Below are 27,698 nucleotides of genomic sequence, written 5' to 3' on the forward strand. Positions count from 1 at the left end.
ACTTTCTTTTGCATGCAGATGACAGCAACGAATCCCTTAGACAATTTAGTCCATATATACTGCACTAGCATTGCCTAAAGCATTTTTATTCTGCTTTGCACTGACAAACCACTGCTCCAAGCTGCCTAAAAGCCCAAGTTACTCGATCGCTATAAGCAGACACGAAGGACGCCGCGTTTCTTCGGTGGCTCCGAAACCCGTGCCAGACGTCTTCTCCCCAACACGTGCATGGGAATGTGATGCATCCTCATGGAGACGAGTCACCACTGCAACAACAGCACACGCTCTCAGCAAACGCTGGGGGGTTCATGTTCAACATTGGCCAGTTCCTTTTTTGGAGTATCCAGCCAAGGCCGGGCAAACACTCCTCCCACGGAAATCAAAGAGCGATTTTATTCATCAGTGAGACACGTCTGTAAGTGTTTAAATATTGATGGCAGCCGCTACTCATCTGCTCATGCTGCTCCCTCCCAAGGTTGCCACGCATGAGAAATTCAAACGGGGAGCCACTAAGAGGGCGGCGGTAGGTGACACTAAGAAACACCACCAAAAAAGGTTTCCGAAAACTCAAACCACGCGAGCGATGCTCCGACGCGGCTGCAACAACTTCACACGTCTGAAGCCCACCCTAGGCCAAGCGCTGCCCAACGACACGCAAGGTCTCGGCAGCAACATCTCTAAAAGGCCGATTAACAGCTTTAAAAGAAAAGGTGAGAGCTAAGGGCAGGCCCACCTTCGGTATGCAAGGCGGACGCTCGTCACGGGCTGTGCGCAGTCCGTCCCACTCAAAGCCCTTAGAGATCCCTCCATGCTTTCTTCAGCACAGTAACCATTTCTAGCCACTTCAGCTTGCACAGAAACCAGCCACTGGAACAAGCCATGCAAGAGGCACCATAAGGCAGGACTCAGAATCACAGGCACTGTTAGGCATCACTAACAAATGATATGCAAAACAGTGTCTGCCATGTAAACATATATATACATATATGTATATGCGTGTGCATGTGTGGGTATATATATATAAAATGCATATATATACACACACATATACATATATATTCTTACAGGTTTGAATATCTTCTGCATTTTTCCTTGCACTTCCGCATTAATAAAAAGATACCCTACTTAACCTAGAAAGCATGCACTTATTAAAAAAAGAAAAAAAAGCAAATGTGAACATGTTGGAAAGACACAGCAGCACAGAACAGAAGCTGCATAGAGTAACCATGCCCGAGACCCACAGCTAGCTCAGCCAGGCATCCAGCAAAGGCAGGACCCCAAAGCTGCAAATCCTACCTACATTCTTGGCATACAAACGAAGGCAGACCTCAGCCAGGTCGAGTCCTAGTTAAAGCTTAGGAGGCGACAAGGCGACACTGAAGCATCCCGTTTAGTCAGAGTTTGCAGTACTATCATTCATCTTAAATAACAGCGGCATTTCAACTGGCTGTGTATTATGAAGCCTTTATGCTTAAAGCGCCACTGGCTCATCATTTCCATTACTTTATGTTGTCCTCAACCGAGGGAGGAATCTGAGCGGTGGAGAACAGAAGAATACAGTGCTACTTTACTCTAAAAGCTAAGTTGGGAGCAAAAGTATTCTGATTTTTGCAGCGCATAGGGTGGGGCGGCAGGAAACTTGAGGAAAAATGTTATTTGCAGACTTCAGGGGAAAAGAAAAAGTGCAATCTTAAAACAGAGATAACTTTCCTGCTTAAATTAAAAATAAGAAAGCTTTTAAGAAAATCTAAAACTAAGTTTGTTGCAAAAACAAATCGTTAAGCGTATAAACACGAAGATTAGTTCTCACACTAGCAAGCACTCATATGTCACAGTCACTACGCAACAGCGTACAAGGAGCAAGGGCACTCTCGTAGGGCTTGAGAATTACTACTTAAAACAGACAGTCTGTCCCTTACAGATGAAAATTGGTCATTCCTCTGGAGACTGCAAACGCACAAGCATCCCCTTAGCATGAAGGCTGCACCTTCCCAGCACCCTGTTCTTATCTGCATGGCAGAAATAGACCCCTGCATCTTTTTTTTTTTTTTTTTAATTTGACAGCAGCCTTTCATTATATTCCTCTGCTTTCCAGAACTGCTGTAATCCAGTAAGTGCAGCTGGGGACCTGCAGGAACACATAAACAGGGAAAATTCCCTCACTCAAGGAAGCTCTCCAGCTTCCCAGCCCTCCAAACTGCTCTACACGGAGATGTCCCCACACCCTCGGGAGTCTTGCTGCCTTTTGAGAAGGTCCAGCAATGCCACGCGAGTCCATCACATCGGACTAAAGGTCCGACTCACCCAATATTCGGTGCCTGACAGTAGCCAAAAGCGGACACCTAGGAAAGGGTGCAAGAGTAGAGCACGAACGCAGTGAAATCGCCCTATAACACACGCTCAGGCCCCAACCCAAGGACAGGGACAACACTTTGCTCCTCAATTCAAGGCGCAATTGAAGTTGAATTAGACAACGAAACGCAGCAAGTCAGTGTGGATCCATCAACACGGCCCAGGACCGACTATGAGGCTATCCGGTCGGTGTATCACCGTTTCTCTTTTCCCCATTCATGCTTAGTTGACGTCTTCGACTTTGCGGGCTTTTTCCAACCCAGCCTTGTTGCTGAGGGTCACGGCAATGCCTCGCGTAACGACGTCCAGTCTCACGTCGAGTCTCCTTCCATCAGTGTAATACAATTAGTAACAGAGAGGGGAGATTTGAAAAAAACAAAATGAATAAGGAAATAGCGAGAGTGCTGACATACAATACACAAAATAAAGAAACCATTCTGACTTAAAAGCAAAAAAAATCTTCCTTGGTCAATCTTTTTTAAGCTTAAACTTCTAGTACTTGATATATTTAGAAACTTTTTAAAACAAAGAAGAGAGACCCAAGATGTAACTTCATGTTGACTAGTACTTTGTGTATACACTACACCCATGAACTTCCCCACACAAAAACAGCTCTCAAGCCCTTAGCTTGCCATCCAGGAGCTGTGGCCCTACCGCAGTAGGCCCAGGGCCGTACCTGCATCACATCTGCTGGCCTACAGGAGAGCTCCTGCTCTCCGGTGACCTGCCAGGACCAGGAGAAGCTACTGTAGTCATGAGACTTATTCCGGCGATCGCTGTTTGCAGGGTCAGCCCCGGCCCCTTCTTTCCCAGTAGTCTCCAAATGCCCTGATCAAACCTGTAATTTCTTGCACAGCGTGGCCCACCCAGGGCCAACGAGCAAAGGCTCATCCGCAAAACTTCTTCCCCGTCCTTAATTCCCACCACGAGAACGTACGCCTGACAAGCGTACTGGAAGAGTTACAGTCTTTTGGGCTGATCTTTAATGTTGAAGAGTTGCAGGAAAAAAAACCAAATGCAGACCAAATCCTTTCCTTCCTGGCCCACAGCTGAGGACACTGCTCAGCATGAGTCAATGGGCAAACCTCTTGGCTGAATCGAGCCCAACTACATCTCACCCATTAAAAGAGGATGGTGCACAGCCAAGCACAGTCTCATCTGTGCCTGTCGCAATGATCTGGGGTGTCACTGACGCGAGGAGGTGACTGGCCCAAGACCCAACTTAAGATGTGGCACCACCCTTCGTTGCAACCCTCTGATTGAGGACAGGCTCACATCTAGCATTTCCACCTCTAAAAACAACACTAAGACAGTTTTTCAGCCTTATTTTTTTTCAAGCATCTGTGATTATGGCTTTTAATGTTGACGCAAAGCCACCAGAAGCATTTCTTCTAAAACTTCTGGCAGTGTTAAAAACCACTGTCTCTAAACACACAAAAGCTAAATCTTAGACTTACTAAGCTCAGTAATAAAGTTCTCAGCCACCAAGTTTTGGCCCTGGGGTAGTGAATGCAAGCGTGCAAACAGGCTAAACCTAATCTGCATTGGTATTTACATAATTCAGCTATATGTAAGCAAATTAACATATCCATAATATTTGATTGTACTTCTGTCTTCCGTGACCAATGAGTCAGAATTGCTTGTTTATAGTTATTACCAACAAAAACCTGCTATCAACCAGCACTGTCTTCACCCGGCAATAACAGGGAGAGGACAGCTATAAAAGCCACCAGGAAATAACAGTGGCCACCCCAAGCCCAGGACGGCATTGGCAGCACTAATACGCACCATGCTGTAACTACAAAAGCGCGGGAATTAGTCAGTGAAAAGTCTGGGTTTGTGTTCAAGGGAAGACGACAATAATAGAAAATATTCTTCTTCATAACCATGGACTTAAAAATAGCATTTGAAAAGCAAATCTGTTATAAGAACGGAATTAAGGTTCAACTTGGTGAAGAGATTTAGCAAAATAATCCAGATTTCACTCTAAAAAAAGACTGCAAAGCTGAGAGAAGCAATCTGACTGTTTTTATTTGTCTGATAACCTCAAGGCACAAAACAAGATCGTAGTCCTACCATGCTACATGCTGTAAAGATAGGGTCTCAGCACCAAGGGGGCTATACTCCTAACTTTCCAAGGCCAGTGAACACAGCACCTTAGACTGCTACAGTTTTCATCAACTTTAAACTTTGTCCTAGAGTATCACTGGTGACTAACCGGTCAAGCCTACTAGATTTACTGGCTACCCAGCAGGAAGGTGTGATGAAACAGGTAACCCAGCTCGTAAACTTAAGCATCCCCAGCACCAAGAGGCATACATTACCTTAAGCACAAAAGTAATTCCTGCCTTCTTTTTCCCATCTCCTCTTTGACATTCAAACTGAGATGTAAAACCAGTAGTGCAGCCTGATGACACTGGAAGGTCCCCACGTCTCTCCCAACATGATTTGTCCCCTTGACTCTGCAATCAGCATTCCCACAGACAGCGTGCCTCGGCTCCGCTCACTTTGGTGCCTCATCGATACCAAGCACGACTTTGAGTTTGACTTTAGTGGCACAGAAGCAGCAAGCTGTGAAGCTCACATGCTACTTTTCACACCCAGGATTTTCAAAGCAATGAAAAACATTCCAATACAAAACATACTTCAGGCAAGTTCATGAGATATTACTGGAGTCAACAGAAGGAAAAGTGAAAGAACTTAAAGATTATAGGCAATGAAGAATAAGGCATCAAATGCCTGGAGAAGCACAGAGGTCAAAACTCTACCCATTAAGAGAGACTGTCAATAAAAGCAGGAAAGAGTGATTCATCGAGTAGAACCATCAAAAGGAAAAAAAAAAAGTCTTTGAGGCCATCTCTGTTCTTACTTGTGGCTTTTACTCCTTCAGATATTCAGAGTCATGGCCAAGATCAAAACCAGAGCTGATCTCGCATGCTCAGAAAATCCAAGGCACATTTTTTGGATCGTTTCCTTGGCATGGTTAATTCACCTGTGATCTTCAGTCCTACCTTCGCCTCCCACAGGGCACAGCATTAAACCTACTTCCAGTTTGCAAGAGACCCTGTCTCAGGAAATGCGTAACATGGACTATGGCCAACAGCCGCCTGCTGTGCACCTCTCCGAAGCACACACAGAATGGAAAAAAGCCCCCCAAGAGCGTTGCTACTTCTATATTTGGCTTAAGGCTTAAATTCAGGAACACAACAATCATCCTGGTGTTTACCTTCCCCTAAAAAGGAAAGAGCCATCATGATAAGAAAAAGCAAGTGGGCTGTTTACACGCTTCCTAGGATAACAGGAGCTCTTGGGAAAGTGGGGCGGAAGAGAAGAGGGGAGATACTGCCATTAGGATGTCATTCTCCAGTGTGATCCTTACCTTTGACATTAGTAGGATCATGTATATAACCAAACTAAAGCGCTTGGTTTCAAAATCCCATCTTTAGACTGGCAGTTTTTTGCACCTTTGGATATCTTTTGGGAGGCAGGCAGGAAGGAAAAGCAAGCAATACAACAACGATTTGCCCTACACTACATCATCCAAAAACAGGAGCAAAGGAACTCCTCTTGCACTGCAAGCCAACACAAAACCTCAGAAAAAACAAGCGTCCTTGACTTGTAGCACTTGGTCACCACTTTCAGTGAACTTCACCTTCTTCGCCCCAGTCTCCTCTGGTCCCTTGCTGCTGCCCAGCTACAAACCCTGGAAGGGTTTGGACCATTTTTTCACCCACCAGCAATAGCAGCATGGGCTGATTCTGCCACATTTGACATTCTGCCACATTGCTTGAGCGAGGCCCACGGGATTTGGCCTTTGAGGTTGAAGCAAACTTCCCCAGACTCAATGGGAACTCAGGCCAAAGGCTCAAGTGGGCCTCGAACCTCTACGTGCGAGAGCAGGATCCTTCCTCGCAGCCTGGACGAGGGTCAAAAGCCCGGGGAGCGAGCAGAGATTAATGGCTTGTTTACACTGCTGCAGCTGATGGGTGGGAAGGGAGCCGGGAGGGACCGAGCCAGCAAAGATCGGGTCCACGTCCTTAACTACCGCTTTCGGAGCGGCTGAGTCAGCACTGGGCGGACAGCTATTTACTGCTGACACAGACCTGCAATAAATTACTACCTTTCTGGAGCAACGAGGAAGTTGCAAGGGTGACTGAGTCATCCTCCATCCCGACGCCGTTCCCAGAGCAGAGCCACGTTCCCAGAGCAGAGCCACGTTCCCAGAGCAGAGCCACGTATGTCCCCCTGCTTAGGGCTCTGCCCGAGGCCCCAAAAATAGCTTCTAAGCCAAATCTTGCAGTCATCATTCATGGCTGAAACATTTTATTTACTCCCAGTGAGAATTCCTCTATGTTTCTGACAGTGCTAAGAGTAGCTGGTGCTTAACTTATTTGCTTAACAAAGGCGTCTATTTAACTACAAGAGTTACACCAAGTGTGCCTGTTTTCTGACCTACACAGAAGCTAATAATCTGCATTTTATGGAACTGCTTTGCATAGACAACCCACCTGAACGGACAACGACATGCTGTACGAAAATTAATAATTGAAAAGCAGTCGTCAGCACTGTTATTTGTGTTACAAGCAACTCGCAAACCTCAATAAATTGCAGTATTAGGTTTCTAATGACCTTCTGGAAAGCCGTTCACCTCAACAGCTTTTGTAAGGCAGAGCTCCCAGATCCCCAAGCAATTGTACGGGAAGCAAGCGATAGCTACCCATGTTCTGCAGAGAAGCCCAGGCAACGAAGACGTCAGCCTGATCCCTGGACCATTGGCTAAACAAGCAATTTCATCTTCACGAACCGCCACAGAGGAGGACAAACACTGCAACCCTCTCTCCAGCCAGGCACGTGAGCCAGCCTCTACCCCCAATTTCTGCCCTAGTGTCAAAATAATCCCACTTCACCCAGTTCCCACACATCTACTGAGAGGCTCCAGCTCATTTTCACTCAATCTGCTGGCTTTCAAACCACCCATCTCCCTGGTAGCACCCAAGCATTTCCTGAGGATGGGAAAAAAGGCTCGGAGACTAGCACAAAAATGTAAAAAACAAACAAAAAATACATTATGAAGCCCAGAGTTTTCAAAGGTCGCAGGGAAATTAGGTCCCCCAAATCCCATTGCACCTCGATCACGATTCAAGTGCATAATTTCCAATTATCTCGATAAAAATCCCCAAATAAATGCACAGCTAAACACGGCTGAGCACTGATTCTTCTTGTAAACGTTGTTTCTAAGCCTAAGGCCACTTATTCCTTTTTTTGCCTCTCCCCACAAGGGAACACGCTCACTCTTGCCAATACGTCAAATCCATGGAACGCTATAGTTAGAGAAAAATCCGCCTCGGAGTCAGCTCCTGTCGCTGGGGAAGGACAACCAACCAACCAACCTCCAAGCTGCCCATCATCACGATCTGCCCGTTAGTCCTGCGCCACTTGCCGTCCGTCACGCTGATGGTGTCCGTCCGTCCGTTCGTCCATCCGTGCTGGGGGTGACAGTCCCTCCTCGCCGCTGACGTCTGTGCCTTGCCTGCGGGATACGGCCAGCTCCAGCTCATGCAGACTGGCTCTTGCCGTTTCCCAAGGCTTTCCTAGCGCATTTCTGCGGATTTGGGGCAGGAATCGGCAGGCGGGGGCTGATTCATCGCGGGGTGAGCACCCGCGGGTGCAGTTCTCCCAACTATTCCCAGCACACCACTTGCACAGCCAAGGAGAACTCCCCCAACCCAATTCGTTTAGTCACTAATTAGCATCCACTGCTGTAATATGTGAGACAAAAGCAGTGCTCCCCTCCTCCCACCAGCATCAAGACTCTTTAATCTCAAAGACAGACCTCGTCCTACTTGGCCAAGGCAGAAAGGATACAGCTTCATCTGTTATTTTTGTTTAAACACAGCAAAACCTAATGAAATTATCTCGCATGCCTGTTTATTGGGGAGTTTTCCTTGTCATTAGCACTGGCTAGACACTTTTAAATGACAGGCTCCCACACCTCAAGCCTAGGTGGTAATTTAAAAATGTGCATTAGAAGAAAACAAACACTGTGCCTAAGAACTCTGAGTGGGCAAACTAACAGAGATAATCTGAGAAAGCCCTCGGGGCCTTTTCTTTCATGCCCTAATAAAAGAGGTCCCCAATATATTCAGAGAAGTTCCTCCTCAACGTGGTAGGAGAAGTTAGCATTACTTCTGTTTTACCGATTGACTCTTACCTCAACCCACTTCCTAGAGGAGATGTCCAAGTACATGATATCCCAAACTTCAGCCAACTATTCCTAGCGGTTTAAAAGACACCTTCCAAATAGAAAGGTGAGCTTTGATACGCCCATTTCCCCAGCCACGACACGTCAGTGCTGGTGGGTCACCTAGGAGCCTCCGAAGTTCACAGAACACGTTGCTGCTACCGTGAGAGAGGCCAGAAGAGTAATTTGTTCCTTCCTCTAGGTCTTCCTGCTAAAACGACCTCCCTGCCCGACATCCGAAATTGCACAGGCTCCACAGATCTGATTAGCCCCCAAATGCACAAGTCTCTTTGCCAAACATGCGTAATCACATTAAGCTTGTCTTGCTTCTGTTACGAGAAACCAGGAGAGAGATAAGATACAAATTCTCAGAATAAGAGTCTAAAAGGTAAGTCCCTCCCCTTCGCCCCATAAAAAGCTTTCTCTGCGTAGATAAAGCCATATATTGGGCGACTTCAGGAAACTTTCCCTTGTTTATTTACAAAAGCGCAAGTTCACCGCGGTCCTTTTACGCTCTGATGTATGACTCGATTCCAGCTGCATATCATTGCATGGGATCAGCTGGGTGAGGCTACGGTATTTATAGATATGGTAAAGGCTAGAATTTTGGTTAGCAACAACATAGTTACGGCCTCAACTCCTAACACACCCTTTTGGGAAAATGCCCACCTGTATATATAGATCCTGCAGCGTTTTTCCTATTAAATATGGATTTCAAGTGCTGCTTGCTTTTTATCCATCAGCTTTGGGAAAAAGCTTAAGTCTATTGCTTTCTGTTAGAGATACAGAATATAAACAACCTGAAGCCACCTTATAATATGAGGAAAGGTCCTGATGTGCCTGTGTTCTTTCAGACATGTTCAGTGGTCTGATTTACCTTTTTTTTAATTAACAGCACCCAAAGTCCTCTCTCAAAAACAGGGCCTCCGTCGCATTAAGCACATAACACAGACCGAGAGCGAGCCTTTGCAAATAACTCAAAATGCAAACAGATAAAGTAGACGGTGCACACCAAAAGAGACAGAAAGAATGGTTTTCCCTGGTTCAAATAACAGGTTAAGAGCTCAAATGGCTTCAAAACCCATTTCTCCAAACTTCTCACACAGAGTCCCGCCTAAAGGCCCTTGCACCAGTATTTCAATTAAGTCGCTCGGTAATAGCATCTCCTTCCAGAATTACCCTCCTCTGAAGCAAGCTACAGCAGCCAGGCATGCAAGGGATGCTGCTGGATTCACGCTCCGTTAGAGAGATCTTACGCATATGCAGGCACCGTCGTTTTGTGTAGCATCATTATGTAAGTGTCTCTATTTTTAAAACAGAGAACGCTCGTCTGGTCACTCTCTACTATTATCCCACCCGTAAAGCAGCAAGCTTAAATTCCACCCGCTTTAATCATAAGGTTATGGGCTCAAGGGTGGGATAACAGTAGAAAGCAACCAAATGAGCATTTTCTGTTTTAAGAATACAAAAGTTCTATCTATTTTAACAAAAAAAGGATTTCAGAAGCTGCCATAATTATATATATATATTAAAAAAAAACTTATTAAAAGGTTTGGCTTTTTCCTTTGGAGGGCTTGTTTTAAGACACCAAACATCACTGCTGTAACCACCAGTACCAAAGCCTAACAAAAACAAACTCCATAAGCCAGACGGCCACCAAAACCCACAGATTCCTGGATCACCAATATAAAAGCAATTGCTGCAGTTCAAGCCACAGTCGAAAGATGCTGTCTCCCTGCTACGCGAAGGAAACGTGGAATTTAAAGCATAACTTTTCAACCTGCTCACGAAGTAGCTCGGGGCGGTATGCTGAAAGCTAAGCAAAAGAACAATCCGGGGACCAAGCCATTGTTTTTGCTGAACGATGTTGCCTTTATCAGAGCCCATGCTTCTTCGCCTAAAGCTATTCAAACACAATCTTCCAGTTCTGTTCCCTGCATCCTTCCACATCCCCCCAAATGTTGCACCAGATACCTTAAAAAGATCGCATTTGGCAGCAACTTCAAGCTGCATCGCTGAAGTCACTCCTTGGCATACAGCAAATCTTTTGTACTCCGAGCGGTCTTGAGCCGAGGCTTACTCAAAGCTACGTACAGGAGGGACGTACAGCTGCACAAACCTCATTTCTTCTTGCATTTGAGCATTTTGTGGCATACAGTCACCTAAAGGCAGCAGCCAGAACGGGGTGTACCTAGGAAAGCTGTAAACCTGCAAACGGGGCCAGGAGCATACCTTATTGCAAACACACAGAAGTTATCTTTATACGCATTCCAAGAGCTGTTAACATAGCGCTTTTCTATGTGAAAATACGAAAAGGAAGATATCCTTCCGGCATTCAGATAGAATCACAGGGCCAAGCACTGCAAATGGCAAGCCATAAAACAAGTGAAAGCAAATACTTCCCACGGTGCGCAGTTATGCTGGAAGCGCGCTAACGCAGGACGCCGTGAGCACTATAAAGGTGTTCAAAGCAAAATTAGGCAAATGTAGAGATTGCAGACCGTCAGCAGCTACAGAACGGCCAGCCCAAATATCTCCTACAGCAACAACTGCCGGAAGGGTTTACCGGGAGAAGGATGACCGTAGCTACCAATTTCGCACACTCTTCCTATGCACTGCCTGCTCTCCGAGGGCCCGGCAACGTCAAGGCCTCAACAATATTCCCCAAAGCACCTTTCTGCATTCCGCTCTACCCAAACTGTGCCGCGCACGCCGAGCCACGAGCGCTCAGCACAAAGAGCGGAGCCAGTAACGCGGCGGTAGGTGGGCGCAGACGCCCGAAACCCCCCTGCCCGCGCAGAACTGAACGCAAACGGCGAGGGAAAAAAACAGAACAACGCGGGCGCACGCGGCACGGAGCGCGGCCCGGGAAGTTTGCGAGGCGGAGGCGCCGCGCCGCCCCGCGCCTCCGGCGGGAGGGCGCGCAACGTGCGCGCTGCGGCCCCCCCCCCCACCCGCGACGGTCCCACCCGCGGCGGCAGCGCCCGCGGCTTCCCGGGGCGAGCAGCCGCCGCGCCGCCCGCCGCGGACCCGCGCCCTGCACTGTTATTGTTACTGTTATTGCTATTGTTATTATTATCGCCACTATTATTGTTGTTGCTGCCGCTGCCGCGGCGAGGGCGGGCGCCGGCGCGCAGCGCTCAGCGCTCCCCGGGGCCGCGCGGCGGCAGCGGCGCGCGGACCGCGCATTGTCCGCGGGGCCGCGCGCAGCCACGAACCCGCAACTTGCAGGCGGGGGAAAAGCCCGCTTTGGGTTTTTTTTGTTTTAAAATTTTTTTTTTTTTTTTTTTGGAGCAGGCTCCGGACGGGATTTTTTTTGCACGGGAAAAGGGGCTGAGGGGCCGCCGGCGGCGCAGCCCGACACCCGCCGCCCCCGCGGCCGCCGCCGCCGGCAGCGGCCTAAGGCGGCGCCGCTCCCCGGCCCCGCTCCGCGACGCCGCTCCCCCTCCAGCCCTGCCGCGGCCGCAGCGCAGCGCAGCGCAGGCCCCCGCGGAGGGAAGCGGCGGCCGCGGCTCCCCCCCGGCCCCGGCCCCGGCTCACCTCAGCGGCCGCCGCCGCGGTACGGCTCCCCCCGCCGGGGCTCGGCGACGGCGCGGCGCGGGGCGGCGAGCGGCTCCGCCGAAGCGCGCGGGCGCGGAGCGGCGCGGGGCGGGGCGGGGCGGCCGCTCCGGGGAGCCGGGGCGGGGCCGGGGGCGGGGCCACCGCGGGGGCGGGGCCGGCGCGGGGGCGCGCGGCGCGGGGGCGCGCCCGGCCGTCAGCGGCGGCGGCCGTCGGCGTGCGGTGCAGAGCATCTCGGCTCCTCACCTCCTTTCCGAGTACCTCCACCTCTCTTTAAAATACCCCCATCTCCCATTAAAATACCCCACTTCCTTTCAAAATACCCCACTTCCTTTCAAAATACCCCATCTCCTTTCAAAGTGCCCCGGGCCGGCGGGTGCGGGCGCTGGCACGCAGGGCCTGGGGCCTGGAGAAGTGCCAGCGCCTCGCGCGCGAGCTGCGGGGAGCCGGGGACACCCCGCGATCCACCCTAATGCTTCCTGCCTGTCTTGTGACGTGCTCCCCGGTTCGCCCCGTGGCTCGGAGACGCTTCTTTCTCCCACGTTTTTATAGTAGTCTTGGAAAACCTTAAAAAAACGCCTTCCCGCTAGCCAACCTACCCGTTTCCAACGACTTTTACAAATCAAACACCAGTGATGTCAGTGCCGTGTTTTGGGTTACTTTGCCGAAATCCGTGTGCGCTGGGGCTGGAAAACACGCTCAAACCCCCCAAGAAGATTTGGGGACAGGAGGGTGGCTCTGTAGCAGAGACTTTTTCTCGCAAGGACTTAGCAGTTTTCTTGCAGATCGTGCCCCAATTTTCATCTAAAGACACTTGTCCTTCGTCACTGTAAAAATGTTAAGCCTGGTTGTCAAGTCCTTCCCTATTTTCTCGTGCTCGTCTTACTCGTCTTTGAGAAGAGCCACTGTGTCCTGTGCAGTTATTTTTAGGGGAAGCTGGAAAATGATAAGGGGGGGGACACAAATTTGGGGTACCCGAGGCATTGCAGGAAGGCACGTTCGCGGGGCCCGGCGCTCTGCCCCCGGCTAGCGGAGCCTGCGCTGGGTGTCAGGGCAGCAGAACAGTGGTTTTGGCACAATAACGCGGCTACAGAGGGAGAGTTAAAAGTGTCCGAGCTGGTCTGTGTGCGGAGCAAGCCCTGAAGATACCAGCGTAAATGGGAGTCAAGCGTCCTAAAAAGACAGTTAAAACAGTGTCATAGACACGTCAATTTGGCCTATTTAGGCAGCGGTTATTTTGATTTCATCAGACTGCCGTAGAGAAATCAGGGAGGGGGACCCCACGCACTGTTGCTCACGTTGTGTTGATGTAACAGTGCTTGTAGTGGCATATCTGCCTTTTTTTTCCCCTAGAAGTGAGAATACAGTTTGCATATATGCAATTCAGGGTATACTGCCATACCCGGATCTATCCTACTTGTTACTCATAAAAAGATAAACCATTACTTTAAGCAGATAGTTATTATCTGCTCAATAACTGTATGTTTTCAAGCCTAAAAACTCTTGCAAATGCCTAAGTTATCTTCCCCCCCCCCAAAAAAAAGATACTGCTGGTTTCCTAAGCTTTTAATGAAGCTCTAAGTTTCAGAAGTAAGAGAAATTAGAGCAACTGTGGCTCAGTTCACCAATGCATAGATAAAATCACTACACGTTTTCCCCAATTAACATTAGTTCACAGGGGAAAAAAAACAAAAAAACCCCTAAAACACTACCCAAATTGCTGCCAGGCGCAGTTTAAAGAGTCTGATCCGTAGGTATCGTCTAAACCATGCCTGGGAAACGCGAGCGCAATGACGACAAACTCACTTTCCCCTTTAACAGTCCCCAAATACGGGACTGTTTCCTCAGCGTACCGGCATCGCACGGTCTTTCTAAGCGTAATCCCCTGGGCTGGCGGCAGAGTCGCTGCGAGCGGCTTTTGACAGCCGCGATGATTAAGCCGTTCTCCATCCCCAAGGACCGGAGGAGGAGCAGCGTCGGGCTTGTCGGGACGAGAGGCGGCAGAAAGGCGCGGGCTCGGCGGCTTTGGGTTCCTCCCAAGGATTTCGCGTGTGCTGTAAAATTCAAAGGTGTCGCCCACAAAACCGTTTTTACAAGCCGGCAGACTGGTCCAGGTGGATGCCGGGCGGTAAATCGAATGGGCGCGCTGCTGCCCGGGCCGGTGGGCCGCTTGGCCTGTGAACTCCTCTCTACGCCTGGCCTTGCCATTAGGCAAGGTAAGACCAAACAGGCAGCTAGTCCTTAGATAAGCCATCCCAGGTTGGGTGCCGGATAAATAAAAATAAAGATCAGGGTGGCTTGAGCAAGGCTGGCGCCCATGCATGGAGACAGGTATTTTGCAAGCTGGGCAGTCGTTTTATGTTATTCTTTTTTAATTTCCACGCCAAGGAAAGGAAGGGAAGAATATTCTTGGTCGTTATGTTGCTGTTACGGCAGGGAGTTTAAGGGCGTTCAAAGCAAGGCAAAGTTACGATTCGCTTAGCACTGTAACGTGGGCCAAAGCGCCGAGCTCTTTCGGCACGGTTGTTGCTATGCACCTTCACGGAAAACATTATACTGAGGAAAAGTTTGCCTCAGAGTTGATATGGGAGCTATTCCTTGGAATTTCACAGCTTGTGTGGATACGCAGTTAACCCCAATTCCATTTCTGATTGTAATTTTTGTGCCTAGGCTACGCTATGGGGCTGTAAGGTAGAATTTGCCTGGCGCAGCGTTAGCATCTCTCAGTTAGAGGTCCGTCGGTTGTCCGCCCTGGCTCCCTTGCCGGTCGGCAGAGACAAATGAGGACCTCCAGAGGCTGATTTATCCGACTGTCTTAGAGGAACATCTTCAGATGTCATGGATGACCTCCCAGAAGCTTCTGCTTTCCGAGGATGACTAGCACCCGCCCGGGCATCGAACTTTTGATGTCTACACCAAGCGAGGCAAATCCCCTGCTCAGGGTGCAATTCCGGGATCTTTATTAAGGCAATCGCTCCGTTGCTGTTTTAGGGAGCTTCCCCCGAAGAAACACATAAAATGTTTTGCTTCTCATGCTTGCCGACTTTGTCGGCATCCCCTTATTCGCCTTCCTCCAGCCCCATCATTTTTGCCGTCATTCAGTGCGGAGAATGTGGAAATCTGACCACTTCGGTGGTAATTGCTGCGAGGAGGGGTGTCCTCAGCTGGGTACCCCCAAAAATTTGTTCGCTCTCCAGGCTGCTGCAAAGTTTCTCTCTTGGAGGAAGAAGAAAAAGAGTTAGTGGAAAGAAGGATGCTGTTGCCAAAAAGACGGGGAGGATATTGCTGGCAGTCTTTTCCAAATGATCTCCGGGGCTTAGAGGCAGGGAGAGGAACTGGAGAAGTGCGTTATCACTAACTTTTCGCCCTGTCTGCTGTGGGGCAGGGAAGTATTAACATCCTTTTAAAAAGAGCCAAATAATGGTATAGCTTGGTAGAAATAACATTTTGCATATGTTATGTTGCAACGTTTGTGGTGTTATAAGAAGTGGCATAAGGGATTTTGCTTTATTCGTGGAGTCATATGTATGCTCTGTACCTGGTTGTGCCCTAACTGATTAGGATAACGAAATGGGGAATTAACAGGCAGGTGTCTGAGACTGCTCTTTAAGAAAATCTACAGCACAGTCATCATGATTAAAAACTGTAAATTACTTAGGAGTTTTACTCTGGATAAATGTAGTTTGGTTTGAGGCCAAATCAGAATTAGCGTTTCCATTAAACTGTGTTAAAATGTCACATGTAGTCTGGTTGATACTTACTCATGTTTAATCAGAATGAAAAAATGGCCTCTCTGTCATTTGGAGCCAGTGTCCAAATGACGGGGACTTTTTTGGATCTAGAAATCCAAATCCAGTGTTCAGCTCAAAAATTGGTACAGCCTGGTGAGAGGCCGTGATGCGGCTCAACGGTGGTTAAAAATGGCATGAAAACATTTTGATGCTCACAAACCTATAAAGGGCAGTACTGAAAAAGTCGTGCTGCATTAAGCTTGTAAAGCCAATTAGATAGCATGGCACAATGATGGCTCAGTGCGGTTCTGCTGCTGGTGGCACCAGAAGTCCATCCAGATGTGAGTCCCCTGTTGCTGAGCATGAAAACAGAACCAACATCTTCGGGATGTTTTCACAAAATTCAGTTATATCCATTTTGAAATCAAGTCTGGAAGTCCAAACCTCTCTGTTTGTGAAGTGGGATGTGTGCTCAGTCTTTTCCCCAGCTTCTTCCTTTCCTGAGCAGCAAGGACAGACTGGTGGAAAGCCAAATTAGGTCCACAGGGAAGGTCCGACTTCTTGCCCAGTCTTGCCTGTCCCTGTTTTGGTCTAAGCTGTATCTGAAGAAGTGCCCGGAAAATCTCCTGGAGTCCCTCGTTCTCATGTGGGATGCCCAATGGACCGAGTCAGATGTCTATCTCCTCCGCCCTAACACAAAAGTCCAAATATGGACCTTTGCGAGGAGGAGAGTCAAGTCTGCATGTGGGTGGACTTGTGTATCATGGTGAACTAACCAAATGGCAAAGAAGATCTTATAACATATGTTTGTCACCAGAGAGCATGGGGAATGGAAAGAAATCTGACCTCAGAGGGTGGAAAAAAGAGAGAGAGACATTTTTCCGACAAATTTTTTTATTTTTCCGTCTAACCCTGTGACTCAGTGAACATTACTGTATTGCAGAACTGGCCCAGGATCACTAACGACTTCCTCAAGCTGCTGAGCCACCAAAGGGGCAGGAGTCAGGCCCGTGACTACGTGAAGGTGGGTGTATTAATACCCACGTAGCTGATCAAGATAAGTAAAGATAATGCAGCCTTTCCTCAGCAGGAGGCAAGAGCTGGAAGTCTTGCTGCCAGGAAAAAGAAGGGAAAAGGAAAAGAAGGGAAAGCTGCAACCTTTCAGGTTTTTCCTTATCTTTGGAATGGTGAAAGGAGTGAACTATAATACTGTTTGTCTGATTTCCTGTTTATTGCTAGTTTACTGCTGACTGGTGGAACAGTTTTGTTCCTGGGCTTTTTAACAGGCACCAGATGCTCAGCTCAGCTTCAGAGCCACCTGCCCTCCCGTCCTTCCTTTCAGGAGCTAGCTACCTCCACTCATCTAATTCCATTTAACTGGACTGAAGTGTAATCTACTCTTCCCACACTGTGACCAGAAGGGAGTCTGAACACCACACATAAGCTCCTTAGATATTTATGGGTATAACTGGAGAAGTCCTGGACCAGCTTCACCCTTGCTGTAGCTCCGTGGTGTTGGATGGAGAGAAATCTAGCCTGGTAACTCCAGGACTAAGAGCTGGGGTCCCAGCCTGGCCTCTGCCCTGGCCTTGGTCATGCGTGACATTAACTTCAGTCATTCAGTTTGTCGATCCCCAGCGAAACAGGAATAAATACTTCTTGGCTCCTCACCTGACAGGTGCAAAGTTTGGTCTTGCTGTATTTGAAGAGCACTTTGAAGCTATAAATCCCTGGCATTGTGATTTGTTTCAACATGCATGCCCAACCAGTAAGCCACAGTATAAATGCCAAACTCTCATCTCGGTCACAACGGTATTAAGGATACTGGAAGCGACTCAGAAATGTGACTGGTTCAGAGCACTTAAAAGACACCAGATGCAAGTGAAGCCAACAAAAAAATCTGTGTACCACCAAGCAGCATTACAAAAGGCTCTCGTAACAGTGAATGTGGAATATTATTTCTTTTGTAGGAGAAGTTCTCAATGTCCTGCTCTGGCAAAAAGTTGTATATAAATTATAAAATCTTTTCCAAGCTGTTCTGTAAATACATACACCTTGTGAGCTAAGACATGAGTTGCAGACTGTTACCCAATCTGCCCTGGAGCAGGCCAAGAAAGTAGATCTGCTGCTGAAGGGGAAGGCCGTTTTCCAAGATTTAGGGACTGGAAATGCTTTATTTACAGTCCAAAGAAGGAGTCCATACCCCTAGTGCAGAATGAGTATGAAGTGTGCAGGGTTGGCTCCTCTTTGGTTTTGTGCGACTGTCAAAAGTAAATGAATCATCCCTGGGAGCTAAGGGGTTTCGGGCGTCTTTTGGTCCATTCTCATCCATCACCGGGTGATCCTGCGAGATGGTCTTAGACAAGTCTGTTCTGTTCTCACACACTGAGGACTGACCAGCGAGTTTTTTAAACCTTAGCTCTGAGCTAAGAAAATACATATGAAACATAGATAAAGAATATTTAGATAACATTTACAATTCACAAACAAGTTTCTGTCATTAACTGCAAGCTTTTTCTGCTTCTCGCTTTCATCTAGTTGAATCTAATCTAGCTGAGATACAGGACATCATCTCCAAATGCTTTCCATGCTGTAAGCAATGTGCGAGGGTAATGAACATTTTTTTGGTGTGTGTATTCTCAAAGTCTCATTAGAGGTAGCACTAATATTTGCTTGTTTGCATTTCAAACGAAAGGGAGTCTGTTTAATAACATGAGCAATTTGGTCAATATTGGCACAGTTCAAATGTCAAGTGGAAAGTCAGATATTTTCATTAACCCCAGCGCTCTATATAGTGCCTCTATATAGTGCTGCAGTTTTTCTCAGAGACTGGGTGTTTTCTGTCATTCTGGTGTGACCAGGGCTGCAAAGGAAGTGCAGCTGGCAGAACTGGCTGCTAAAATCTCCTGACCTAGGTGCTAAAAGTGCCTCCAGTGAGCTTTACTCTCCATCGCAGTTGCCTCTGTCCCAGCAACCAGCTTGCCCGAGCTTGGTCCATTAAGCATCTTCTCTTCCTCCTCCTGCTCCACCTTCTCAGGCTGAGCCCTGTAAATCCTTGAGTCCATGTGGGAGATGCCAGTTGTTGCCAGCTTCCTCCTCTTGGCCCTGTCTCTAACCCCTTCTTGCAGCCTATGCTTGGTGTGACTATAACTTTCTGTTCGTAAAATGTGGTTAGCTGGGAAGAGAAATACAAAAATGTAGAACGCTAGATTTTACTACTTCTCTCATTCATTTATTCATTCATTGGTACTCTTCTGAAAGCACGGGACGGATTATGTCGCTTACCAAGTTTTCTGTGGCAGTCATTATGCTATCTTGCAGATAGCAGTGGATTTATTCTTAAAAGAGCTCAGTGGAAGGGAAATACAGAGTTTCCCATGGTAGAGGTGGAAGAGCTAAGGCACGGGGAAATAAGGTGACTTGCTCAAGGAATCGGTGACAGAAGAGTGGGAGGGGAAATCCCACCTGCCAAAGAAGGCATTAATCCGGACTACAGAAACCATGTAAGATGACCCAGTTGTGGGTGACAAAAAGGTTGGAAGGTGAGTGAAAGCTGGCCTGGAGTATGGATGGATGCAAGAGAGAGAGAGGAACTGTATTTTCTGAAACGACTCACAAGAAAATACCTGTCTGTAGGCAGCTAAAAGGACCTGCACAGGGCTAGGACGTAGCTGTCGGAGGATCCGGAGGCCGCGAATTGCAAGGTCACCTCCGCGTGGCTCGAGTGCGCTGCTGGATTGAGGCGCTCAGAATGTCAGGAGGAATTCGACTATTCATAAGAGTTTCGTAAAGCCAGTCTACGCTGGATCAGGTCCGTAATTCATCTAAGCTGGTATTTCACCCTTCAAAAGTAGCAAATCATTCACAAGAAGAAGTCTGACCTCTCAATTCCAAATCTTGGGTTCAGCCGCCAAAACACACTTTTATCTGTGGATCACCCGATGTTCATCCCCAGACTTTACCTAATATGCACATTGGCGTCACTAGTTTAAAACCTATGTACAAAACCAAGAAGAAAGTGTGTCTGAGTGACGGGAAGAAACTTCCCCCTCGGCAATGACTCATTGAGCAGCTATTATTTCTCTGGGGTCAGGATTTCGTGGTGCTCATAATAAAGATATATTGTATTGCATGAGAAAACTCCAAGCCTGTATCATCCAATATCCGCGGAAGTTAATCCATACCTTCCTTTTAACTGTGTCCAGCTGCTTCTGCGCTGTGACCGTATAGGGATGAGTAAAGATGAGAGGAATTGGAGCCAGCTTGTTTTTCCTGAGGACATTTCGGATAGCTCCTATTTCCACCTGGGCTTTCCCTCCACCTTGGGAGAAGAGAGAGTTTCACAGTGTCTTTTCTGGTCTTGGTCTGAACCCCACCTCTTGGTGACCACTGCCCAGGCTGTGGATTGAAATGTTCTCTCTAAATAAATATGTGAAACACAATATCGCCACTTGACACGAAGCAACTGCCCTTTCTGCTACTTGCGGCGTTCGCACAGAGGCATTTACTAATTTTATTAACAAAAATAACCCTCCCCCCTGCAGTCAGCTTTAGTTTACTGCCACCCCACCACAAAATTTCCTCCAGCAGAAAGAGGAATAAACCTCTAGAAATAAAGACCCTTGATGTAGCTAGTCCAATAAAATGCAAGTAAAATTCAGTTTTAAAGGACAGAGTATTTCAAAGCAGTCAGATGTATCGCGAACACGAGGCCTTTGAAGCCGGCAAGGGAACTAGCTGCCTTTAGATAACTGAGCATCCTTCTTTGAAACATGATTGTGGGAGAAATCGATGCTTTACAAAGATAAACTTTTTGATTTGCACAGGAAAGAGGGACTGGCACACATAAACATTTTGAGACCTAAAGGAAGAATCTTTTGGGAAAATTGCATATTTAATTAGCTTTATTGCTTCAGCACGCAAAAAAAAGAGTCTTGAACGATGTTAGAAACGTCCCTGTGCATTTGCCATCCCTCGCTAAACTACTGCTGAGTTAATTGCAAGTCTGTTACCGAAATTAAATGTTTCAGTACAGTTTAGTTCCTTTAGTCTTTCAAACAACACAAAGAACACAATGCCCTTTTTAGCCTGAGAAATTGCTAGCAGTGCTCTGACATCAGTTTACAGCAAGCGTTTAAAATAAAGTTTCGGCACAAGCATGATGAAATTCTGTATGTTGCTACGGCTGCGCTACCTCCCCTTCAGCTGTAACTTTTTAAATCCCACGCTGCAGCAGTTTGTTACCGGGAAGAAGTGAAAGCGGGTGAATAAAAATGCCCTTTGCCTGGTAATTTTACGTTATGGAACGCAGTTTATGAACAGAGTCGTCCAGGGGCAGAGAAAAAAAGCCTTGAGTAGTTCAACCTTTTATTGACTGTAATAGAGAGGTGACACTGAAAATGATATTTAGAAGAACAAAACAACGCATTAAACATCGAAGAACATAGCACTGAAAGTACCTCTAATGCAGAGACAAAGGTTTTTCTTTGGCACCCAGATTTTCTCCTTAAAATAATCACGTTATTAGTCCCCCCGAAAGGATAGATTTAGAAAATGTGCCAACAGGGAGGGAAGGGATCACAACCCACTTTGAGGAATAACGAATACACAACAGGGACAGTTTGCGCAAGCCTTCGGAGATGGCCACAAAGTGCAATCACGGAGACGTTCGCATGGAGAGATGGACCAGGCTTCCCACCGTTTCGTGGGAACACATTTGAAAGAGCTTAGCGGTACCCACGTTCAGGATGTGCTGGCACAATCCTATTAATTAATTAATTATCTCTTCTCACCAGGCATAGTCACATAGATACAAACCTAGTGTAGGGACCGGATTTGATGCTTGGCTCTGCGAAGGAGGAAAGGATACTGAAAAGGCGGTGGGAAAAGAAGGAACAGCTTACGGCTTGGGCGTAAGCAAACAGCTACACATGGTACGGCGGGATCTGCATCCTGGGAAGCTGCAGTCCAGTGTGTGCATTTTGTTGTTTCTTTTCAATCTTTCTATCTGACATTGTGTAAAGGAATATATATTTTAGAGAACCACCTTGTTGGAATACCGATTGGTTTTATAGAAAGCAGGAGGTTTTCAGTGACATAGAAGAACACAGCAGCTAAAAAGCGTTAAAATAGTTCCAATTTGCGATGCATGTTAACACAGAGGCGTTTTCAGTAACGTTTTCAGGTGTTTTCTGGCATCTGAATCCTCCTTATTGCCCTCCCTCCATATATTTTTGGAAGGTGGTCTTTGAGATTTGAGAAGGGATCGGTCAAAACTCTCCTCCATTATCATGGGTAATTTTAAAGAAATATTTTTAACATCTTAGAATGATAGGCATTTCTGATTGAACTCTAAAATTTGAAGACAACTATTAATTTAAAAACTTCCAAGTTTCCCCCCCTGTGGAAATGCAGGTTTCTGGGAGGTACTAAGCAGCAGCTCTTTAATGGCATGGAGCAACATTTTGGAAGAGTCAAAAATCTCTTAATAATATTGCGGTGAGGAGCAGCTAGCTGGACGCATACGACAACCAGGAGCTTGCCAAAAGCCTCACTGAGATGTATTTAGTATTCTTAATTCTTGTGATCATGTCAAGTTATTCAGCTTTTATGGGTTTGGACGGTTCTCCTGATGACAGCCCGTCTCTCGGTGACATTTGGCAAGCGCAACATTAGCATCGCAGGCAGCGAGGAGAAGGCGCTGTAGATGCGACGAAGCATTAGGAGGATGTTGCTGCAGTGTCGCGTGGAGAGGGCCAGCCGGGTGACCACAGCTGAAAAACTAAAAGACTGGAGCGGGGTCTCCCAGCGAAACGCATATGTGTTATGAAACGTGCCACCGCATGAAGAGTGCGCTTGGTCACTCCCAGCTAGCAGGGGCATTACCTCAACTCCCTTCCACCCCCCTTTTTGCAGGAGATCAGCAAAAGGGGAGTAGAAGTGACTTCTTGAGGCTGGGGGAGGATGTATCCCTGGGAAGACAGCGCTCTTCCTGCTCATCGGGTAGGACTGGCACGGGCTCCTGCTGGAGATTTCTATTCACGTCCCTCGCATCCTCCTGTGTTACCTTCTTGCTACATGCGCTGACCCCTGAGAAGACGGTCCTGCCGATTGCAACTGCTGCTTCTGCAGTCACTCAGCTCTTTAGTGCTGAATCCAAAGAAGCTGCCTGGAAACCTTCTGTACCTGCGTCATTTTCTGTAACTGAGTTTTCACTTGTGCTGGACTTCCATACAATGGCAGCAGGCCTTTGAGCAAGGCCATCAAGAGATTAAAATGAGACGTAGCCTTGGCAGCTTCTAGGGCACAAATGGAGTCTATGGGCAATTGAGTAGATTAGGGAGAAACGTAATTTTGTTTGTAGCAGGAAAATGCTAAGGGGCAAGGAGAAATTTTGAGGGCTGAGCGAACCACTCCAGAAATGCGTGCACCCTCTTGATCCAAGTAGGACTGACTTTTTTTTCCTTTTGATTGTCCAGCCTCTTTCAGATAAAAATTCCAACTCAATATGAGGAAAGATATTTTTACCATGAGGGTGGGGAAATACTGGCCTAGGTTGCCCAGAGAGGCTGTGAAACCTTCATCCTTGGAGATATCCAAAACTCAACTGGACACAGCCCTGAGCAACCTGCCACAACTGGACCCGCTTTGAGTAGGAGGTTGGATGGTCTCTGGAGGTCCCTTCCAACCTACATCCTCCCATGCCAACAGCAGGTTTTTTTTTCATTTGCATGTCAAATGCTAATAGAGGTTGATTTGTACAATGTTGAGTGACATTACCTGTTAATGTTACATTTTACAAAGGTTTCAGCAAGATCTGTCTACTTACTATCTTTATTATAGTCTTAAAATAAGAGAAAATACTGCTATAGTGGTTCAGTACTAGCTAGGTAAGTAGACAGACAGACAGGTACATGAAAACCTTGCTCTGAGTAGCTGCATGGACAGCCATGGCCTGAGGCACAGGAGCTGGAGCAGTAGCAGCTACTCAGAACTGAGCCCCCAGTTAAGTCCTGAAACATGGACCTGGCAGGAGATGACATTAATTTGTTTAGGGGGATGTCATTACATCTCATCTAACAGACACATGAATTGTGTTCAGGAGAAGGCAGTGTGTCAGAGGGACCCTGCAGGGCATCACGAATGATGGGTACCTGCAGCATGTGAATCGCTTCGCTGCCAAGGCGTGGAAGGTGACACCACCCAGCACCCGTCTAACACCGTCCAGCGTTGCCACCCAGCCCAGGACAGGGTGTGAAGAAGGCTATGTTCCTCACTCAAATCCATGTGAGACTTCTTTTTAGCTCATCAAAATATAATTATAGAGATTGGACTTTGGCTGAGATAACATGGGGCTAGCCTGTCCACACGTGCAAAGTGGGCCAAACCAGGGGAAAGTTATTGAACCTTGATCCCTGGAGGTGTCGTTAGGTTTTTGCACCCTGACAGTCTGAGGCTGCCCAGTCTTTTGCGAAGGCCAACTCTTAGATTTAACTGAAAAGTCACATGTGTTTTAAAAAAAAGTATATCCTTATGTTTACATTCTCACTAAGCCTAAAGTCAAACTCCTTCTATCCTGGTGACAGCTCAGATGTGAGTGAAGGGCCAAATGAAAATTACGTTGAGATTTCATTTGACAAGGCCACTTCAGACAAAAGAAATGCTAAACAAATAGCCTTACACAATGGGAACTGGTGAACTTCTGCTGAACCTTGTTGATGGCTCCGTGCCAAAGGAAAGTTTGAAGCTACTCTCGTGTTCTGTTTTGGAAATTTCTCTGGTTTTAATGTCCGGCACTTGTATACCATTTTAAATGAAAAATGAAAAGCACCTACTTATCTTTCTGGGGTATGACAGCTGATAGAAACTAAAATGTCTGCCCAGAGCACCTACACTTCGCAGCCTGCATCTCCTGCTTATTGGTAATTACTCAAGCAGTATAAACTTATGCCATATTAAGCCATAGATGAAAAATTGGTGAGACTAGATGATTTTGCAACATAACAGTGGTATCAAAGAAAATGCAAACATTCAGGTATATCAACCCGGATGAGTGTTTCGCATTTGGACTGCAATCTGCAGCTGCAGTAATAGCAATCGCAGATAGCTGGTCTACTCCGTGGTCTGGATAGCTTCTCAGATTTATCGACTTGGTTAGCCAATGAAAGGCAAGGTTCGTGGATAGAGGCAATGTCTTTTATTAGGGGAGGTATGGTTAGAAGAAGCTGTCAGGCTTCCAGGCCCCCAAGTCCTTCTTCAAATTTGAAAATAGAACTGTAATTTCTCTACCTGATATAAATCGAATCCTGGCTAGACATAGGACCTCTGCGTGTCAGGAAAAGGCTCTAGCATCCAGCCACCTTGGCATTACCTTCCGAAACTCCAGAAAAAAAATTGATGCCATCACAGAAAAGCTGCAGTCTAATGCTCTTAAATATTCTAGTCATTACTATCTGCAGTAATTACAAAGAAAAAGAAATCACTCAGAGAGGTCTGACCTCATAAAGTAAAATTAACTATCCGAAATGGAAAGTTGCCATCCTGATACTCTGATGACACCAATTAAAGCTGCAGAAAATGCAGCTCGCTGTTTGAGGTGAACGAATGACAGAGCCCTGGCCTAGTTGTTTTAAGGTATGTGCTGGTCATTCGTTAGCCTTTCAACTCGAGATAGGTCTGACCTTCAAACCTGAGGTTCAAATGCAAGTGTCCTGAGAGGCTGGAAGGTGCTAAGGTGCAGACAGGGGTTGGGTCCCTCCCCGGCCACGATTTTGAGTAAGACCCTCTCACTCTCCTGATAGAAGAGAAAGGGATAGGGATCCCGCTGGTACAGGATCCTGCCAGTCATGATAGTCAAGTGCCGGTACAAATCCTTCTATGTGAAATGCCTTTGAAATCCCATGGGGCTGTAATGTAAATCTAACAGAAATATTGATCACACTAAATGATGCTGACCAGTGAATTTGTCTACTGAGGAGACGCTAGTTCAAATCCCACCATCAAAGAGCCAGGTGAGCAGAACGAGCATCTGTCAGTCCTTCTCATTAAATCTTCCTTGGCAGAGGTGATTTGACCCCGAGGAGCTGTAAAATTAAATCGCAAAGCAACTCAGCCTTTCACATGGGCCAGACTGCACCAAGTGGCAGGTATTTTAATACAAAATATGCCTGAATCCACCAACTTCTCGGAGATAATTGCCCACCACCCATACTTCGGTTGACACCAGCTGAACTCTTTCCAGTGCTATGACATGCTTGGGGCTGTTTTCAGGAACAAATTATAAACATTTCTAGCTACAGGCTAAATACAACGTGGTTTGCCAAGTGCAGCTGAATGTGCGAATGTATTTATGCTGAAACAGGAAGACCAACAAACAACTTGTCCAGCTTGTCATCCCTTTTCTCTACAAAAACACTAGTCCACGACACAAAATTACCGTGGGAACCAAGCAAAACACTATTTTTCAGCGTGAGAGCCCCTTATTTAAGTGCTATCCTGCTCTGATTAGCTAGCACAGGCTCTTTATTCCCTGGTCTTGCTGCCATTTACGGTACTGAACATGCTCTGCTGAAAGAAGAAAGCTATGATGCAGTTTTCTCGCTGCTAGCTTTAAAAGACAAATTAACTTACTGCGTCTTGGGCACCTTCTCCATTAGAAAGATTGTATCCGCCAGATCAGTCCTACCTGCTCCATCCCATTAGCTTCAGCGCCGTTGAGAAGGTTCAGGATAGGAGAAAATCCAGCTTGAGGCCTCTTAGCTGCCTCGCGCTGCTTAGCGTGCTGGGACAGCAACAGCAAGCAGTAAAAGTCCGTTTTCGTCTCTGCAAGCAGCAAACGCAATCGTAAGTTCACATGGATCACATCTACCGAACGAGAAGGTGGCCTTCAAAAGTGGAGCTGCACTTGCCGGCATTGACAACCAGGAGCAGAGCGTGGCCCTTTCTCGCACCGTGGTGGCAACAATGTCAAAAAGGGAACAGCTTGTGCCCGAGACCAAAGTGCCTGGATCATCAGGCGCAAGTGGAGTTGTGATGGGGTTATGGGATTCCTCCCTCACGTCACCTGCGGTCCCCGCAGCAGTCGTCTGTCTCTCCTTTTAGCGTGGACTGTCACCCGGGCAGAAGACAGCCCACACTTTGGTTCCTCGGAGTTTCATGCCCAGGGTTTGGCTGCTCAGTATATCCATGGCAGCCAGAGACTGGTGGAGACAACAGGTAGGAAGTAAGTTCTCCCTCCCTTTCCTTCTACGGGGGCATGAATAAAGTCACTTTTCTTTGCATGCTCCTCAATTTTTATGAAATTCAGTGGAGTTTAATTTTTTTTAAGATCTTCGTCCTCTGCTAGTTTTGGTTCAAGTTGTCCAGTGGTGCAAAAAGTGTTGCAGGAGGCCTGGCAGACGGACGGTCTGATTGTGTCAGCCTTGTTTCTGTAGGAAACCACATTAAAAGATTTCTCCTCACCTGTACTTGGAAGCTGCCAGTTTGAAAATGTGCCAGAGTTTGCCTGACAGAAGACTCCTTCTCTGTGCAATTACTTTCCCATGGATCCCAAAGGTGAGCCGTAAGGCCACTGATCTCACTGCAAACAACGTATTAGCAGCGGTAGCAGGAAATCTCCGTGGGGACAACGCGTTCGGGAACGACACATGCCGCACGCTCGTTACATTGATCTGGTGCTAACTGATCCCTAAATGAAAAGGAGTCGCCAAACGTTAGCCGCAGGCAGCTCGACCCCTTTCAATTAGTAGCTCTGAAGAAGTCAGCGGCTCAGAAGTTAGAAGAGGCCGTTTAGGGTGACACATCATGGCCTGAATTCA

At 47.2% G+C, this 27,698-nt stretch overlaps 1 protein-coding gene across 1 annotated transcript in view; it reads right to left on the reverse strand.

Moving 5' to 3' along the window:
• The window catches only part of C8H1orf21 (chromosome 8 C1orf21 homolog), a 90,289-nt gene extending 78,071 nt beyond the window's left edge, over nt 1-12,218 (reverse strand). Inside the window, exon 1 of the mRNA XM_067300410.1 lies at nt 12,134-12,218. The gene's annotated coding sequence lies outside the window, so the exon portion shown is untranslated. The remainder of the gene's footprint in view (nt 1-12,133) is intronic.
• Between the last annotated feature and the right edge of the window lie 15,480 nt (nt 12,219-27,698).

The sequence above is a fragment of the Apteryx mantelli genome, chromosome 8, assembly GCF_036417845.1.
Source record: "Apteryx mantelli isolate bAptMan1 chromosome 8, bAptMan1.hap1, whole genome shotgun sequence".
Classification (NCBI taxonomy): Eukaryota; Metazoa; Chordata; class Aves; order Apterygiformes; family Apterygidae; genus Apteryx; species Apteryx mantelli.